The following is a 13,715-nucleotide window of genomic DNA, read 5'->3' as shown; positions in this document are numbered from 1 at the left end:
TGCTTAGCAGTCAGGGCTCTCTGAACCCCCATCTTGCCATGAGCTCTGCTGGGACTTGCAACTGTAGGTGTGGCCTTGTGGCTGAGCAGCTGACCCTCTTCTGACCACCTTCTCATATCTCTGGCATCTCATAACCTTGGGACGCCTAGTGAATAGCCTTCTCACTGTCCACCCCACTCTGGTCCTGCCTCCCCATGTGTGTGTATCCTTTTCTTCTTAATGGGGCACTTTCTTGACATGTTGAGTGCCTGTGTGGAGGGCCCTTGATTGTCCTTTCCCTGTGGCCAGCGTGATTCAGGGCACGCAACAGAGACTCCTCGGTGTTGTTTGGAGTCCTGAGGTGGGTGGGAGCTGGAGAGCCCTGGGCAGACCTTGTGTAGGCAGGTTGGAGCCTGCTAAAACAGAGGCCATGGCAGCAGTGCGCGTGTGGAGAGATGTCGGGGCCCTGCTGGGGCCCTGGTTATCTCGAGCACCTATCTGCGGAAGCCAAATTCCAGAACTGTCAAAGGTCTGGAGTTTCTTTGTTCTGAGATCAGACTGAAATGGGCCCTTGTGGCTAGAGGTTGGCCAGGGTCAGGGAGAAGTTGGAAAGCTTGTGGGCTCAGGGCTCACCTGGATGCTCCTGAGGGGTACGGAGGCCGGTTTCATATCTTCCGTGATGTGTTTGGAGGCCAGGCGGGGGTGGGGGAGAATATCCATGTGCTTCCCTGGAATATTCCTAGATGCCAAAGTCCCATCCCCACCCCATACAGGGGCCTCCAGCCTGCTCTCATGGGATCATTGCTGGTGGTGTGGACACAGTCTAAGTAACAAGCTGTCTTCCTGAGCCCAGGACCAGCAGTAACTGCTCGTCTCAGTTCCCTAATTTAGAGACCACGTGCGTGCCCCAGGGCTGTCAGCAGCTAGATTTCTTGAAGTTCGAAACACATTTCCATAGAAACAATGCTATAAATGGTGGTTGGGTTCCTAGGCTAGCCCACAGAGAGCCCCGGTGTCACCTCTGAAGTGGCTGAAATAAGGTATTAGTAAAATTGAGAGCGAAAATGCAGCACCGAGATCTAGCCCCAGGACGTTAGAGGTTAAATGGTGTGGGTTTATCTGTGTAACTTTGTTTCTTTAGCAGGAGGTATCTTTTCCAGCCCTCATGCTAAGGGAAGCTCTGGGGCCATCCTCCTGCCCACAGTCATAGCCCCGTCTCTCCCAGCTTGCATCCGTTCTTCCTCCCTCCTCAGGCCAGGAGCCTGGGCTCACCTGCTTCCCGGGAGCTGGGCTGGGTATCTTTATGGTGAGGAAATCCTATTCAATGGCCCTGACGTTATTATCATCGTCATCATTGTTATTTAAACCATCTCCATCTATTTAGAGTAAACATCACACCTTTGCAATTTGTGCTGTTCAGGATTCCCTTCTGACTGCTGCTAATGTTCCTGTGGATGTTTTAACCTAGTTTGTAAGTCCACCTTTACTATTTCTTTGTGCTGATTTTGTCACCTAGCCCGATCAAATGGTTTTGTCAGATTGTTTCCATGTGCCGAGCCCTTTCAGGTTTTTTTCTGTTACCACACCATCCCATAACCGGAGTGGATTTCAGTTTTGGAGGGTCTGCAAATAGGTGCGAGGAGCATCGTTTGTAAAAACTCCTTTGTGTGGGGCGCCTGGGTGGCTCAGTCGGTTAAGCGTCTGCCTTCGGCTCAGGTCATGATCCCAGGGTCCTGGGATCATGCCCCGCATCGGGCTCCCTGCTCAGTGGGGAGCCTGCTTCTCCCTCTCCCTCTGCTGTCCCCCCTGCTTGTGCACTCATTCACTCTCTCTCTCTCAATGTCAAACAAATAAAATAAAACCTTAAAAAAAAAAAAAAAAAAAAAAACTCCTTTGTGATGCTATTTTAGATTATTTTCATGGAATCTGGTCTCCCAGTCATAATTACCGGATCAAGGTCTTCAACTCTTGCCTCACAGTGCCAAGTCACATTCTGGAAAGGTTTGGACAGGTTCGAGGCACAGCAGCATCGGTACGGCTGTCTCCCGATGGCCCTGCCATCAGCAGCTTTCTTACTTACTTATTTGCACGTGGAGTCCAGGTCATCATGGGTCCTTAATGGTGTTCTAATTTGCATATCTTAAATTGCTGGTGAGACTGTACATTCTTCCTCCTGATGATATACTGTTTGTGTTTCTTCATGTGTCAAACTCCGTTCATCCTTGTGTCTGTAGAACCTCTCCACTTCCATCTGTCTCCTTAAACCACTCTCCTATGGAGAGACACAATGTCCTGCCTTCCTTGCTCCCTCGCTCCCTCCTGGGTGGGGCCCTACCCATGGCCTGGGCTAACCCGACTCCGCACCTGCCTGGCTCACCCCCTAACTGGCTGAGACTGGTGCTCTGGGTGTGGAGGGAGGGGAAGGGAAGGAGAGGGACAGACACTGGAGGCCCAGTAATGGAAGTCAAAGGGGAGGTAGGTGTGGGGCCGGGGCTTGCCTGAGTGGTTCCAAAATAGGTTCCTAAAGTGACCTCCTTGTGGGGGGCTGCTGGGGAGGTTCTGGGGGGAGCCATGCAGGATGGTAGGGCTGGAGAAGGCATGGAGTTCATCTGGTCTAAGGGTCACCCACTCCAAGGTCGATAGGGAACAAGGACATTCTCAGTAAGAGAGGCTGGCTGGGTATAGGAGAACAGCAGAGGTGAGATGATAAGTGGCCAAGGGAGCAGTGGCAAATTGGGGTGTGGGAGTCCCACTGCAGTGCTGCTCCTAATGCCACCCCCCTCGTGTAGCTACTCTGCCCCCCCTCCAAGTAGGAGGGCTCAGTGTGGCCAGTGTTCCAATTTTTTTCATGACAAACCAGAAATCCTGATTTTTATTATTTTTTTTAATTTTTAAAAAGATTTATTTATTTGAGAGAAGGAGAGAGAGCAGGGGGAGAGGCAGAGGGAGAGAGAGTCCCAAGCAGACTCCGAGCTGAGCATGGAGCCTGACACAGGGTTCGATCTCACAACCCCAAGATCATGACCTGTGCTGAAACCAAGATTCGGACACTTAACCAACTGCACCACCCAGGCGCCCCCCAGAAATCCTGATTTTTAGTTCAAATCTCCTGATTTAAAAAAAAATGTTGATAGTAAATTTAATTCTCTTCAAATCAAACACATTATATGAGTCAAATAAAATATATCTGGGGGTGAGAATGGATTGTGAGCCTCCAGTCTGTGACTCCTAATTATTCACCTTCCTTACTGGAAAAACACAAGCCCAGGAAGGTATCCTCATATATCAGAGAGAAGGACTTGGAGAGGCCAGTGATTGAATTCCATCTGTGTGACCTTGGAAGAGGTGTTTCACCTTTTTGAACCTCAGTTTCCTTATCTGTATAATGGGAATCATGGCTTCCTCTCAGGGTGCTGGGTGGACCCACTGGGCTCACATCACATCAAGCATTTAGTAGACCTTTAATAAATGTGTTGCTAGGTGCTGCATGGGACCATCCAGAAAACAGAGGAAGAACCAGGCTTAGAACTTTGCTCTCCTGACTCCCATTCCGGAGCTTGTTCCACATCACACTGACCTGCTTCCATGGGAGTTTCTGGAAGTGTCTGGAACAGGGGTCCTTCTGATCCCTGGGAAATTGCAAATCACTTTATGAAAGCTTGATTGCTGCACAGCTACTGAGCCCAGGCAGTGGATCCTCTCAGCTCTGTGGACTTCGCCTTGTGGGCTCCAGAACCCAGGAGATTGAGCCTTGGTAGTAGTGGTGGTGGTAGGAGTAATAGCAATAGGAGTGGTGGTGATAGTGGTAAGTGGGGGTAGCAGTAGGAGTATTGAGCCTGAGACACCAGTAATTATCAGATGCACCATTATTTTATGTACAACTAAGAAAGAGAAAAAGCTGCTGCTTAAACCATGACATGCACTCTGAAAAAAAATTTAAAAAAATAAACCATGACATGCTCTGTTGATTGTAAGATGCATCCTGATTTCGGAGCGGTTAAAACGTGCATTTGGAATGGAAGAAATAGTAATGAAAGCAGTGATGATGATGATAATAATAATAATGTTACATTTTATTGCTTACCTCAAATTTTCACATGTATTCTTTTATTTGTGCATTTATCAACAAGAATTTACTGAGTACCCACCATGTGTAGGCGCCAAGGATACAAGGCGACTAAGATCTAGACTGTGCTCTGATCCTAGTAAGGAGATAGCTCAATATGCAGAACAATATATCAGGATGGAGGAAAGATGAACAAGGGGGTGCCACGGGAGTTCCTTAGGAGCAGGGACAGAGGCAGTGAGGGGTGCCTGGCTGGGATTGACTTAGGAAGTGCTTTCGGGGAAGGGGATGAAGGAAGCAGGCTAGAGCTGGGGAGGACGTTATGCAAAAGCAAAAGAAGGATGTGCTGCAGCTGGAGCTCCATAGCTTCAGCCAGACCCCACAGGGATCCCAGAAGTATGACTTGCACCATCACAGAATTGGTTCCACCTTGAGATGAGGGGGCTGAACTTTTCGACCCATCCCCTTGCCCCACCCCCTAATCAATCACTGGCTCTAGAGCTCTCTGCCAGCAAAGGCTCCCTTTGAAAAGGGGGCAGCTATGAACCCTTAGTAACTAACACAGTAGCTGGGGGATTGTGCACCAGTCTGATAAAGGAGATCCAGGAGGGCTCCAGCTGTATATACTCCAGGGGCCTTCCTCTGCTTGGAGTGGTCAAGGAAGGCTTCCTGGAAGAGTTGCCATTGAGCTCAAGTCTGATGAGAGACTAGGGGTGTGGGTTTACCTGTGGATGAAGGTGCGGGGAGGAGGAGCATGTGTGAGCAAGCAGGCATCTTGAAGAACTTCAGCTTGTCAGGCTGTGTGGCCCTGGGGCTGGGAAGTAGGACAGAGCCAGTCATGCCTGAAGTGTCCACACCTAACAGTTTGGCTAACGGGCTCAGCCTTTTGCGGAGGAATGCTGGGAACTATTGAAAAGGGATGTGAGCACTCTAATGGCAGTGAGGATGGTGGGTGTGCGAGGCTAGAAGCAAGGGGATCGATCCGGAGATGAGAAAAAACAATGGCCAACACTTACAAAAGACGGTCATGTGTGCCTCATACTGTGAAGCTCTTGTCTCCATTTTGCAGATGAGAAAACCAAGCGGTTAAGGAACTTGCTCAAGGTCATCAAGCTAGCATGAGCCAAGATTTGGATTTAGGTCTCAGCTTTTGCTCTTAACCCGTACAGTCCCATGAACACGAACTTGGGATTCTAGTCCATGACCTATCAGTATTTGTTTTCATTTAAAAATAATGTTTTTAAAGCATGCCCCATTGCATACACTCGATCTTGTGGGTCCTGTTCCTCCTGGCCCACGGCCACAAGGTAGGGAAGCTGAGCTCCCGTGAATAGCCAGTGATGGAGTCTGTCTGGGGCTGGTTCCGCAGGGGGCATGGAACCGCGCTGAAAGGAGGCCTTGGCTCTGGGAAGAAAGGGTGCTTCTGTCCCCGTGGCCCTGCTGGCCCGCCCTCCCTGGCAGCCACACCTGTTGTGTCCTTCCCACTACGCCCAGCCAGATGTTGCTCCCAGAGTGACAGCAGCAACTGGGGACATCTGCAGAAGCTCCCTCTCAGGCCTGACAATGGCACTAAGAACCTAGCCCGGGCCTGCAGGAGAGGGAGGTGGAGGTGAGGGTAGGTGGGAGGGCCAAAGGATGCAGCCAGCTGTGGGCTGGTGTGGCAGGCGTGGCCCTGCCCCAGAACAGGTGACGTAAATGTGAAAGGAGGAGGAGGGTCTCCTGGGTTTTCAAGGGTAAAAGAGAAGACAGTGCAGGGACTTCGTGGCACACGGTGGCTTAACTTACTGGCTGGGGTGGTTTTGAGCTCCCTGCCCCCTCAGAAAGGACATGACAAAAAAGGGTGAGGAGAAGGCAATGGCCATCCAAAGAGCGTCCCTCCTCAGGCTGGTGGGTGGCATTGGGGAAGAAGAATGGTGGAAAGGACATGAAGAGACTGGGAGGCGAGCCTTGGAGGGACACCCGGATGGAACTGTGTGTCAGGGTTGGAAAGAGTCTGGGCTGAGCCCAGCAGAGGGTCACCCTGAGGCGGATGGGGATGGACTCAGGGGTCTTCAGGGGGGAAAAAGATCTTGCCTGGACTAGGTTCTTGAAAGAAAGAAGCTAGTTTTCGGAGAAGGGGATATAGGCTAAAACAGTAGAAATAAGAACAGTTGTAACCCCTTAAGGGTACATAGCATGATACCGTCATAAAGCAGTTTTTTGCCCTTGGAATTCTCCCAAGCCCATAGAAGGTGTGTGTTCTCTCATTGTCCATGTAACAAATTCAGTACATCTGTTATGGGCCCAAAAAAGTGAGGCTCAGAGGTGTCAACTTTCCTAAGATCACGCAGGGTGTTAGCTGTAGTTTGGCAAGACTCCGTCCTGGTTCACTGTTTTTCCCACAACCTGTCTTTCTTCTGTTGTAACTGTAGGTAATGAGGTCTTAGAGGCGGCACCTTTATTCTGCAAAGGGAGACGACAGTGGGGACACAAGGAACCCAGCACTGTCGATTTGTAATTTCCCCAACTGTATTTGTTCCTCAGTTCCCCAGACTCCAGTAAAGGTTGCTTATTCGCTGAAACGCACCATTTGTGCTGGCCTCCATGGAAAGATCCTGACAGAGAAGGGACAATGGAAAAAGGGCAGGAATGCAGGCTGGGGTTCGGGGGGAAGAAAACCCCTGTTGAAATAGTGACTGATGGCAGCAGAAAGTTCATGGAGGTGGGTGTGTGGGTAGGGACGACCTGGCTTCCTTGGAAGCTTTTTTCCCCCTCTTAGTAACACCTTTATTGGAATATAATTCAATACCACAGAATTCACCCTCGGAAGCTTTTTAATGGTCTTGGGCTGTCCCAGAAGTGGACACTGCTGATGGCCACTCAGGGCAGTGATGGGCACTCGGAGCCAAGTCCAGAGAGCTGGTACAGCCCCAGGAAGCCTCTGTAAGGCCATTTTCTGCCCTCATCGGGACCCAGAGTTTGTAAGCCTGTCTTGGGTGCTTTGCCTCCCACACTCCCTGGGACCTGGAGCTCTGTGCTCCTCTCTTCCCTGCAGCTTGTAAAGGTCGAGAGAAGCCCGCTCTATGGGGAAGGTCCCTAGAACACCTTATTTTCTTCTCCAAAGGGCACCCTTCTTGGCTGCCCCAGAGACTAGAGCTTCTAAAACCAAAACTTTCACTTCACATGTCAGTGATTCTGCACTGTCATATCTGCAGCCAAACTGACCTCCAGGGCTTTCTCGGAAGAGCTGCAGCTGTCCGTGCACAACCTCATCGGCCTGCCTGTGGGAGGCGGACTTCTCCTGCAGGGGGGTGGGGGGGCGTCGGACACCATCTTGAGCCCTCCTCCCCTGCACGGACACGTGCCCCTTTCCTTCCTCTCCTCTTTCTGAAATGGCCTGAGTCTGGAAGTTGAGTTGGGGTGAAGGGATGTGCTGTTCCCAGATAAGCGGGACTCCTCCGGGTCCCTGACTTCTGTTTCTCATGCACCCCTGCCACCTTACCCCCTACTCCTCCTGCTGCTTCCTGGGCCCGGGGCCCAGCAGCCCCGCGTGGGACAGGGAGGAAGTCCTGGCGGGACGAGGCTGAGTGAGGAGTGCCCTTTGGAGTGGCTCCCACTCGTTCCCTTGAGGTTGGGCCCTGGCTTCATGGTGGCAGGCTCTTCTAGGAATGTGCTTCCCAGCTGGGTTTTCTGGTTGGTTGGGAACATCCCTGGGCTTGCTCTGGGCTGGCTTGAGGCCAGATTTCAGGGTTAGGCCCTGGGGGTGGGGGAGAGGAGGACAGGATGGCCAGAGGCCTGCAGACCTGGCAGCCGTGGGCACTGGACACCAAGTGGCTTTGCTTTTGCTTCCCTCACTTGGATGAGGTGTCAGCGGGAATGAAGAAATCAGACAAATGGAAAAAAACAAAAAGCCTTTACACCAAACCCCTGCCTAGGAGTCCTGAGAGTCTAGCCTCTACTTGGGGGCCGGGCCTGCATGCCTGAGCACCCCAGTCCCTCAACTGCTCACTGTCTTCCTCTGGGGGAGCTGGGAAGAGGAACAGAGAAGTGACAAATGTTTGGCTTGCCCTGTGATCTTGCGCAAGTCACTTAACCTATCCAAACGTGTGCTCGTCCATAAAACGAGGGGGATAAAACTCTCACACACGTAGGGTTGTTGAGTAGGCTGTGTGGGGACGCACTTTGAGTATTGTCAGGAACAATACCGTCATTGCAGATGCTAAATCCTAGAGCCTGGGCTTTTCTTTGTTGGAGGCGGGTTCCCTGGCTCCTCCATTCACTTTTTACAATCACAGAATCCTGGATTTTAAACTGGAAGAGAGGTCATCTGGTGCAGTCCCCTGGCATAATTATCTCTATTTGGAAGATGAGACTGCTTTAGGTAGTTCTTCTTTTGCCATATCTGTTCTACCCTGGTACAATAAGCCCTCTTCCTCCTGGGTGAGGTGTGAACTCTGGGTGCACACAGGTGCTCCAGCCAGCAAAGGGGTGGGACAGCACGGGACAGTGGTGCTCCTCAGGAGCAAGGGTGGGTCTCTGTTGTCTGCTCCCTAGGGGCAAAGGCCCTTGCCCTGCAGGCTCAGAGGATCTGGGAGAATCCCATTCCACTGCCTCTCCCCCTTCTCCCTGAGAAAGCAAGAGATGCATTTGCTCCTCAGGACTGGACGGCAGATAGCAGCTGCCAGGACGTGGTGTTTTTTCCTTCAAAGGCAAACCTCCTTCTGACCCATCTCTTTGGGAAAAAAAAAACCCCAAAAACAAATGGAAAGAACCTCCCCTGGACTTTCTCCTGGCCCTGGAGCTATACTGAATGTGGGGGCCAAGAAGAACCTCCTGAGCAGCAGAAATGTTTCTCATCTTCCCATCAGCCAGGCAAGGGGGCATGGGATTGGGGGGGGGGGCGGTTAGGAGGGAAGGGAGGGGAAATGTGGGCATGCAGTGAAAAGCTGCCCCAACTGCCTTCAGTTGCTATAATGAAACCCAGGAGCTTTTCATCACCTCAGTAACTGGGTCTTTTATAGGGGCTGGGACGTTTCTCAATAACCTTTACACCACTAGGATGCTGGTGAGCCAAAAGTGAAACTTGGGGAAACTTAAATAGAGTGCCTTAGAGAGGACTGTGCATGATTTACCGTATCCAAAACCAGAGTTCTCTTTGTGGAAGAAAGCGACTTGTGTCCTCCCCAACATCACATACACACTTTCCTGGCAGGCCCGATGGGTTTCCAAGCATTTCGTCACCGTCTCCTTCTGACCTTGATGTGAAAGGAACGAGCCGCGTGGCCTGTTGGTTCCAGCAAAGCCATCGGGGGCGCCGGCCTGGGCTGAGGGAGGAGGGCGACCCACTCGGGAGTGGAGGGGAGGTCTGCTGGAAATCCCCAGCCCGGACAGCCGCCCGAGGTTTAAGGACGCCTTCTCCGGCCTTATTTGGTCGCAGGAAGTGGGCGGCGCCAGGCCTGCCGGCTGTGAGGCCGACCCGAGACAGTTGTGCTGATGAAGTGGTGGAGCTGGTTCCTGCTCGCCGCCGTGCCGCGCGCGCCGGCCGGCCGCTGGGCGCTCCGCGCTCCCAGCTCCCAGCCCGGAGTTGTGCAATCCTTTGTAGCACGCCAGAGAGTCCTCCTCCTTCGCTGTTGCCTCTCGCCCTCTCTCTTTTTTTTTTCAAGCTGTGAGCTCAACCGATGAGTCAGAGCAGTGCAATCCTGACACTGCATCGCAGGACTGGGGGTGACACGGAGGGAGGGAGAGCGATCGCGAGGCAGACACCGCGGGCGCGGGGTGCACCGAGGCTCCTGCGCCGCAAGCGAGGGGTGACAGCCCGCGCGTCCCGCCCGGGCCCCGCCAGCAAACTTCCCAGCCTTGGGAGGCGCGGGCTGGCGGAAGCCCTGCGAGCGCCGCGGGGAGGCGGAGGCGCCTGTTTGTTTTTAAAATCCGGGAGTGCGTGCAGGCGGCTGGAGCCTGGGAGGTGACCGAAGGCGGCGGCCCGCGGCGGAAGGGGGACAGCCGATGCTGGAGCTCGGGCAGGAGCCGGGTAAGTGGGGTTGCCCGGCCGGCGGCCGAGGCCTGCACGCGGCGAGGCACAGCCCGCCCTGGCGGCGGCGGCCCAGGGACCCCGGGCTGCGCGCAGGCGGTGGCTGCCGGGCGCGCGGGCTGCAGCTCTGCAGGCGCGGCCGGGCGCGGGGGCGCGGGGCTGCGGGGGGCGCGGCGCGTCAACTTCTGCGGCCTGGGCGGCCGGGGCGGGGTGTGCGTGTGTACGTGCGTTCGCCGCTCCGCAGCCCGCGCCTCCGCGGCCAGCACCGCCGGCCCGCAGCTGCGTGTGCCGCGCCAGCCCGCCGTGTTGTGCAGCTACGCGGCTCGCGCGCGGCCCCCGCCCACCCGGGCGCGGCCCCGGCAGGAAAACCCTCTCGAGCCGCCTGGCCCGCCGCGCTGGCGGCGGCGGCGACTCGGTATTACGGCTGCTCCTCCGCCGGAGAGAAACGTGGTGTCCGGGGGAACCGGCTTGCGTGACCGAGCCCAGGCCCCGGAAGCGTCGGGAGGGGCTCACGCGAGCTGCAGGAACTTGGCGCGGGAGCCCCTTCCCCAGGTCCTGCCAGTGTGCACGGCAGAGTGGACAGGGAAACTGTGCCCGCGCCGGGAGTTTGGGGGAACAGACGTGCAGGGGCGGCGGGGAGCTGGGGCAAGTGCAGCAGAGGCCTAAGCTGGAGCGCTTAGGGCGGGCGGGCCGGCCTCGCCCCGCGCACCCCGGCGCTGCGGGCGCACCTCAGACCTGTCATCCTTCTCGCCCGCCCCCGCACGCCCGCGCCTTTGCGGCCTGCCCAGCTCTCCGCGCCCCTCACCGCGTGCTGTGTTTGTGGGTGCCCGCCCGGAACTCGGGGCCCCGGGTTTTGTCTGGTCCCCGCACATGGCCGGCTTGGTGGAGGTAGTCATACCCTCCCAACTCAGGCTTACAGGAGCGTGTGCACCAGGTTGCCCCCCGCTTTGGGGCCCCCCACCCAAGCCTCTGGCTAAGGGCCTGGTGCCGCCCTGGGATTTTCAAGCCTCAGCCCCAAGGAAGGCAGACCTGAAGGAAGTACCTGCCTCCTGCCAAAGTGGAGGCCCCTGGGTACTCCAGCCCAGCCTCCAGAGCAAGCTGCTGGAAGGGTGAAAGGGGAAGTTATTCGCCCCATTTAAAACTTTGTTGGTCACAACTTTGGTGGCTACTTCCTGCTTCCACCATCCCACATCGAATCAGTGTGCCAGCCTGTGGAGCCTGGCTCTGGGGCCGGTGGGATGGGAGGAGAGCTGGCTCACCGTGGCTGACTGTGGAGGCCTCCGTGGCACGTGTGTGCAGGGGATCCCTGTTGGCAGTTGTGGCTGGGGGGAGGGGAGGTCTGGCTTGCTCCAGCAGGGGGAGCCTGGCCCGGTGGCAGCCTGGACGGCTGGCCTCTCCTTGTCCCTGCAGCTTCAGGATTGAAGCTCAACTGGAGGGCCTGGTGAAGGTGGAGAGACTGCAGCTCTGAGGAGAAGCCTCTCCTCCTCTGTGGGGCCAGGCTGAGGAGAGAATACCACCTGTCCTGCTCCAGAACCTCCCAGGGATGGTGTGGCACAGAATCAGAGAAATGCACCCTTTCCACAGGCAGTTAGATGGCTTCAGGACCAAGGGGGAAAAGAGAAACCTTTCCAGGTTGCGAATTTACCGGTCCTCTTTTTCCTCCTGCTCTGGACAGTGAATAATAGGGGTGTAAACATTCAATTACTGTGATAAACCATCTCATTGCATGGTCCAGGCCCTGTCTCCACTGTAATTGGATTGGCCTCTGGCTGGTTACTGTGATCTGAGTAGCTCCTAGGGGACAAGGGGGTGAAGAGCCTAGAGGGTGCCCCCCCCCCACCATACAGCTTGCTCTGGGACAGTCTGCCCACTGCCCGCTGTGGCTTTTCCAAGTGCCAGGCAGACTCTCACCTCACTTTAGGAAAGGGTACCCTGGAATGAGAAAAAAAAAAAGGCATATGCAGTTACAGATTCAGTTAAGGGCTGCCTGTGCCTGCAGAACCCAGGGAAGGGCTGCCCTGTGGGGCCAGGAGAAGAGAGGAGTGGGAGAAGGATGTGTGTGTTGGGGGAGCACTTGGGGCATAGTATCTTGGAAGGGGAATGGGCCAGTCTGGGAATCTGGCCTTGATGGCCCCTCTCCTGCAGCTTGGGTCCCCCAGGAGGAAACCTTGCTCATGGAGGAGTGGGATGGCCACAAGTAGCTGGGAGATTCCTGCTGATCCTTTTAGGCCTGTTTCAAATGACACCTCTTTGGAGATGCCTCAGCCTTCTTCTGAACACTCATTTCCGCCTTATGTAGTCATTTCTGTACATACCGTACTGTGGTGCTCAAAACATAAACTCAGAGAGTCTCTGAACTCCTTTGCACAGTTGCAGTGAAGTTTCTGTGTGTGAAACGCCGAAAGTCCATTTCGGGATTACCATAATCTCTGCCCTAGTGTATGTTCTGTGTTGTTCTCACAGTGCCTGGCTTCTAGCAGGTGTTTAGTATATGTTAGTTGAACAAATGAATGAAAGATCTCCATGAGAAAAATGAGGGCTTGTGTGGGGTGGGCCCAGCGAGTCCCGATGCTGGGATTCATAACATTGGTTTCAAGAGGGTCAGTCCACGAGTGAGTCTGGTGCCGGTGAACCCAGTTTCTTGGCCCTGCACTACAGCTGGCCTTCCAGAGAGCTGGAGAATATATCTGATCGTTCTGACCCCAGAGGGACCTCGGAGTGAAAGAGTGCGAAGCCTCCTGCCTGGGAATCTGCTAACCTGGGCATTTCCTTTGGCCAGGCCAAATTGGCGTCCTTTCTGTGTGTGTGTGCATGTGTGTATGCACGCGAGTATCAGTATAGAAGCAGCTGGGGGGCTCCATTCCTCCCTGACTCACCATAGGCTGCAGGAAATGCAGCCAGGGGTTGCATTCCAATGGAGGGGTTGCTCCTGCCCAGTGGAGCAGTGACTCTGTGCGGCTGAACTAAATAAACTGCACACAGGGCTGGAGCTAGGTGGACCTGAAATCCCCAGGTCTTACTTAAGGGATCTGCGTTTGCATTCGAGGCAACGTTCAGGATACCCTGAGACTGTGAGCTCATTTTATGAATCAGAGGCATTACAGCATAACTTTGGTGTTGGAAACTGCTATTTGGAATCCAGATCACCCTCCCTCTACCCCAACACACATATACTTACAGGGGCTCTCACAGCCACACACTTGGGAGTGAGAACAGTTAGTGGGGCGTCAGTTCGGATTCCAGAGCCATCAAGCAAAATTTGGCCACACCCAGTTCCACCCCCACGCTCAGAACACCATTCCTGGATGGTGTGTGGACAGTAACCTGGGCAGTGACTATGAAGGAAGCTCAGTAGGTGCACAGGAACGAAGACTGGGCAGACCGGGGCTTCCTACTCCAGCTTCTCTACTTCCTGTGTGGCTTTGGGCATTGCTTAACTTCCTGAGCCTCAGTTTCCTCACCTGTAAAATGAGGATGATAATAGTACTTCGTAGGGTTGCTGTGCAGGTTAAACAAGATCATGCATGCAAAGTGGTGCATAGTAGGTACTCAACAGATGGTGGCTATCATTTCACTGGTCCCTCCCAAGTTTAGCTGTTTGCCTTTTGAACTCTTCCCAGGGAAGAGGAAATGAAGCGTGTCCTGCTTATGGTAGGAGGATGC

At 54.3% G+C, this 13,715-nt stretch overlaps 1 protein-coding gene across 6 annotated transcripts in view; it reads left to right on the top strand.

The window, feature by feature from the left end:
* MIDEAS (mitotic deacetylase associated SANT domain protein) overlaps nucleotides 1-13,715 on the top strand; it is a 98,241-nt gene that overhangs the window by 47,450 nt on the left and 37,076 nt on the right. For 2 of the 6 annotated variants that reach the window (XM_045901180.3, XM_045901182.3), the window contains exon 1: nucleotides 9,064-10,052. The exons of 3 other annotated variants lie outside the window; for them this stretch is intronic. The gene's annotated coding sequence lies outside the window, so the exon portion shown is untranslated. Of the gene's footprint in view, nucleotides 1-9,058; nucleotides 10,053-13,715 lie in introns of those variants that run through there. One more of the 6 variants, XM_064571315.1, reaches the window with a different exon arrangement.

The sequence above is a fragment of the Mirounga angustirostris genome, unplaced genomic scaffold, assembly GCF_029215605.1.
Source record: "Mirounga angustirostris isolate CCGP_5_RB_7025 unplaced genomic scaffold, mMirAng1.0.hap1 SCAF_9, whole genome shotgun sequence".
Taxonomy (NCBI): domain Eukaryota; kingdom Metazoa; phylum Chordata; class Mammalia; order Carnivora; family Phocidae; genus Mirounga; species Mirounga angustirostris.
Note: the sequence above shows the minus strand (reverse complement) of the source record. Positions and strands in the feature narration are given on the sequence as shown.